The sequence below is a fragment of the Mustelus asterias genome, chromosome 1 (assembly GCF_964213995.1).
Source record: "Mustelus asterias chromosome 1, sMusAst1.hap1.1, whole genome shotgun sequence".
NCBI lineage: Eukaryota > Metazoa > Chordata > Chondrichthyes > Carcharhiniformes > Triakidae > Mustelus > Mustelus asterias.
The window spans coordinates 164,602,759-164,608,584 of record NC_135801.1 but is presented as its reverse complement, the minus strand read 5'-3'; positions in this window follow the sequence as shown (position 1 = coordinate 164,608,584).

Below are 5,826 nucleotides of genomic sequence, written 5' to 3'. Positions count from 1 at the left end.
CAAAAGGGAAACGTGAGTATTCATCAATGATATTCAGGAAATAAACATTGTGGTTAGAGGAGGGGAGGGGGCCTTTAAAATCAATGCTAAGGCGCTCAAACGCGTGAGTGGCCTTTACAAGGTGCGCCCTACCTGGCCGGTAGAACTGCGGTTTGCACTCAGCGCAGACCCTGCATTGCCTGGTAATCGTCCGGACTTCCTCGAGGGAGAAGGGCAGGTTACGGGATTTGACAAAATGGAAAAATTTGGTGACACCCGGATGACAGAGGTCGTTATGGAGGGACTGTAGCTGGCCTAGTTGGGCGCTGGCGCATGATCCACGGGACAGGGCATCTGGGGGCTCATTGAGCTTCCCGGGCCGGTACATGATGTCATATCTGTAGGTGGAGAGCTCAATCCTCCACCGCAAGATCTTGTCATTCTTAATCTTGTCCTTTTGCCTGGTGTTAAACAGGAAGGCAACTGACCGCTGGTCCGTAATTAAGGTGAATCGTTGGCTCGCAAGATAATGGCGCCAGTGCCGGACAGCTTCCATGATGGCCTGGGCCTCCTTCTCGACCGAGGAGTGTCGAATCTCAGGGCCTTGTAAGGTCCGGGAAAAGAAGGCCACCGGACGGACCCCCTGGTTAAGGGTGGCTGCTAGGGCAAAGTCAGACGCATCACTTTCCACTTGGAATGGGATGGATTCGTCCACAGCATGCATCGCGGCCTTCGCGATGTCCGCTTTGATGTCGTCGAAGGCCCGACGGGCCTCCTCCGCCAGGGGAAAAGATGTCGATTTTAGGAGCGGACGGGCTTTATCCGCGTAACGGCGAACCCACTGGGCATAATAGGAGAAGAAGCCCAGGCATCTCCTCAGTGCTTTGAGTGTAGCAGGAAGGGGAAGCTGCATAAGGGGACGCATACGGGCTGGGTCGGGGCCAAGGACACCATTTTCTATCACGTACCCAAGGATGGTGAGGCGGCGTGTCCGGAAAACACACTTCGCCTCATTATATGTGAGGTTCAGGAGAGTGGCCGTACGAAGGAATTTTTGTAGGTTGGCATCATGGTCCTGCAGGTCATGGCCGCAGATGGTGACGTTATCCAGATACGGGAAAGTGGCCCGTAGCCCGTGCTGGTCTACCATTTGATCCATGGCCTGCTGGAAGACTGAGACCCCATTGGTGACACCAAAGGGGACTCGGAGGAACTGGTAGAGGCGGCCATCCGCCTCAAAGGCAGAATGTGGGCGATCCTCCGAGCGGATAGGGAGCTGGTGGTAAGCCGATTTCAAATCGATCGTCGAGAAAACCCTATAGTGCGCGATGCGGTTGACTGTCCGCGATACGGTGAAGAGGATACGCATCTAGTTGGGTATACCTGTTTATGGTCTGGCTGTAGTCAATCACCATGCGGTGTTTCTCCCCCGATTTAACTATGACCACTTGTGCCCTCCAGGGGCTGGTGCTGGCCTGGATAATCCCTTCCCGGAGCAACCGTTGTACCTCGGACCGAATGAAGGCCCGGTCATCCGCACTATAGCGCCTACTCTTGGTGGCTATAGGTCTACAATCCGGGGTGAGGTTATCAAATAAGGGGGGCGGTGATCTTGAGGGTTGAGAGACTGCAGGTGGTGCGCAAGGGGCGCTGCAGTGACAGCGTCTTGCAGACAGAGAGCGGGGGATAAGGGCCATCATACTTCAGGGTGACGCTTCTATGATGGCTGAGGAAATCTAACTCCAGCAGTACAGCTGCGCAGAGTCACGGTAGCACGAGGAGCCGAAAACGCTCGTAGACTGTGCCCTGTACTGTCAGCGTCACCAAGCAGCACCCGAGTACCTCCACCAAGTGGGAATTCGAGGCCATGGAGATGGTCTGGCTCCAGGGTCGCACGGGAAGGGCATATTGACGCACTGTGCGAGGGTGTATAAAACTTTGTGCTCCCACAGTCGAACAGGCAGTTTTCTGCATGACCATTTACCTTGATCTCCATTATTGACTTGGAGAGTTGATGAGGCTGCGACTGGTCCAGGCAAATCGATGCCACCGTCGAATCAAAGAAGAATCCGTCTTCGTCGCTGTCTGATGACGTCACGGATTAAGCTTCCTGCTCAGCGCGTCTTGATGCCAGTCTCAAAGATGGCGATTCCCCCGCTTCCGGTGACCGCATCAAAGATGACGATTCCCGCTCTTCCGTTGACCCCATCAAAGATGGCAATTCCCGCACTTCCGGTGACCGCATTAAAGATGGCGATTCGCGTGCAGCCGCCGCCTGCATTAAAGATAGCTGCGCCCACGGAACACACGTGGCGCCACGAGGCTTCGGAAGCGGCTTTGCCCGGCAGACTTTAGCGAAGTGGCCTAGCTTACCGCATCCGGAGCAAATCACGTCCTTCGCCGGGCAGCGACGCCGACGGTGCTTCGGTAGGCCGCAAAAGTAACATTTGGGCCCCGCCGCAACAGCCGTCGCGGTGGAGCCGTCGGTAGAATGTGATGCAAGGTAAGACCCGAGATTGTGAGAGGCCGCTTCTAACGTTTCAGCCATCGTGGCTGTTTTTCGGAGATCTCGGTCATCTTGTTCCAGCAGGCGCTGCCGGATGTATGTAGACTCAATGCCCGCAACGTAGGCGTCGCGGATCAGGTCCTCCGTGTTCTGAGCTGCTGTAACAGCCTTACAGTCACAAGCTCGAGCTAGGACCCGCAGGGCGCGCAGAAATTGGGCGCACGATTCTCCTGGCTGCTGCTTGCGGGTAGTTAGGAGATGTCTGGCGTAAACCACGTTAGGGCTCTTTCGGAACTGCCCTTTTAGGAGTTCGATAGCGTCCGCGTATGTAGCAGCATCCCGGAAGATTCCATAGACAGCTTCGCTTACCCGGGCGCGGAGCACGTGGAGTTTAGCGTCGTCGGTGTCGATGGCCGTAGCGGTGTTGACGAATGCTTCGAAGCAGTCCAGCCAATGATCGAATTTATCAGAGGCTCCAACCTCTTGAGGGTCTAATGCTAACTTGTCGGGTTTTAGAAACTGCTCCATGCTGGTCAACTGTTGTGAATAAAAAATTGATGCGCTATCAATAAGGCGAAAGACTACCGGTGTGCCAATACAAGTGTAGGCTTTTATTCACAACAGAATCAGGAGCAGATCCCAACAAGTAACTGACCTGGACTGTACAAGGGGGAGGAGACAGCCACCTTTATACTAGGTGCCGAAGGGAGGAACCAAACTGGAAGGGGATGTGTCCAGGTATGACAAGCACACACAACAGTGGTCCATATAGGACAAAGGCACAACTGAGGTCCACCACAGAGGCCATTCAGCTCATCAAGCCTGCACCGACAACAATCCCACCCAGGCCCTATCCACGTAACCCTACATATTTACCCTGCTAATCCCCCTGACACTATGGGGCAATTTTGCATGGCTAATCAACCCAATCCACACATCAAGCATGGAGGCATGTACGTGGTGAACCTTGGAGGTTCACCAAAGTCCTCAGTGCAATCCCACTTGTTGACACACTCACTAGCACTTCCAAGCCTAGCAAGATTGTGAAAGGTGTGATCTTCTGAATGGATTAAGAACATGCTCAGTTTAATCAATTCTGCAAGACTTGTGGCAGAAAAGCCATTGGTAGCAGCAGTGCACGAGAGTGAAAGCTGATGCAGCTACAAAAAGCCATGCCCTGGTCCATATAAACCATACACAATGGGTACCTTCAAACAATAAGAATGACTGTCCAGTATCACATCAGAAAAGATATACATGAGGTGATTGACAAACCAGAAAATTCCGATGATGCACATGACAATTTCATGGAAAACAGATGCTATCATAGTGTCCAAAGTAGATGACCTCAGAATGTTGGCAACTATTACTATCTCTGTGAATCCTAAAAGGCATACACAATGTGGAAGGACACGGTGAAACCTAGTGCTGTACAACTGTTCACTAATTCCATATGCAGGATCCAGGATTGCAAATGCAATCAGTTCTCCTGGGTGCCACAGATGTTCCACACCATGGAAACTAAAGGCCCAGTGATTGCAAGTCTACTGACCTGTTGTGACCTGATACTAGTTACAATCCATGAAATAAGTCGGACATCTCAAGGCACTTCAACCGCAGAAACCACTCCTATCATCTCCGTTCATGACCTCACATTGAAATATCCAGAATGTTTCCACAAAATTGACGGTTTCAAAGAGCTGCAACATTAGGGCCGTTCAGGAGCGATATTAGAAAGCACTTCTACACACAAAGTGTGGTAGAGGTTTCGAACTCTTTTACACACGCGGCAGTTGATGCTAGATCAATTGCTATCTTTAAATCTGAGATAGATTTTTTTTGTTAAACAAAGTTATGAAGGGATTTGGGTTAAAGGCAGGCATATGGAATTAGGCTACAGGTCAACCATGAGCTCATTAAATAGCGGAATAATCTCGATGGGATGAATGGCCTACTCCTGTTCCTATGTTCCTACTATAGTTGATGTGGAGATGCCGGCGATGGACTGGGATGGGCACAGTAAGAAGTCTCACAACACCAGGTTAAAGTCCAACAGGTTTATTTGGTATCACGAGCTTTCGGAGAACTGCTTCTTCATCAAGTGAGTGGAGAGTTGGGTTCACAAACAGGGCATATATAGATACAGACTCAATTGCAAGATAATGGTTTGAATGCGAGTGGAGAGAAGGATAATGACAGGTTAAAGAGGTCATTTGCCATTATCTATTATACTTGTAGGAGAATGTAAGTCCATCAATTGATTCACCATAAGTGCAGCATTCACATACAAGATAAATTGAAAGGCAAACTTGGCAAAATGGATAAAGACTAGAATCATTTGAAGAGTATAAAAGCACACAGATCGGTACAACTCATTCACATGTGTCACAAAGAAAGATGGATTATTGAGAATATGCCCCAATCCACAACCTTTAAATGCAGCTTATAAAATTTGATCCTTACAAAATATCCACATTAGAAGAGTTAGATCTGAGATTTGCAAGTGCAATTTTCTTCTCAAAACTTGATGCTGAGCATGGTTACTGGTTAAAAGCAAAATACTGCAGATGCTGGAATCTGAAATAAAAACAGAAAATGCTGGAAAATCTCAGCAGGTCTGACAGCATCTGTGAAGAGAGAATAGAGCCAACGTTTCGAGTCTGGATGACCCTTCGTCAGAGCTGGTTACTAGTTAGTAGATTGCATGGCAATGTCCCCAAAGAATTTACACATTTCATGTCCCATTTGAACAATTAAAGATTTCAATGGCTTCCATTTGGGTTGTCCGTTAACCAGGGTCTCTTTCAAGTTTACACTGACTGCAATATATGCTGCATCTGTACCATGGATAATATAGCTGTTGTGGGAAGAACAAAGCAAAAACATGACCATAATCTGCACTTAGTGACACAAGCAGCATGTACTGAAGGACTGATGTTCGAAAGTCTGAAATGCAGCATTCACTCTGCAGCAGATCAATTTCTTTGGTTCTATTTATTTTGGTGCTGATATATATAAAGTTTAAAGTTTATTTATTAGTCACAAGTAGGCTTCACTGCAATGAGGTTACTGTGAAAATCCCCTAGTCACCACACTCCGGCACCTGTTTGGGTACACTGAGGGAGAATTTAGCATGGCCAATGCACCTAACCAACATGTCCTTGGACTGTGGGAAGAAACCGGAGCACCCGGAGGAAACCCACAGACACGAGGAGAACGTGCAGATTCCGCACAGACAGTGACCCAAACTGGGAATCGAACCCGGGTCCTGGCACTGTGAGGCAGCACTGCTAACCACTGTGCCACCCCAATTCAAGTCCCAATATGTCCCAATTCAAGTA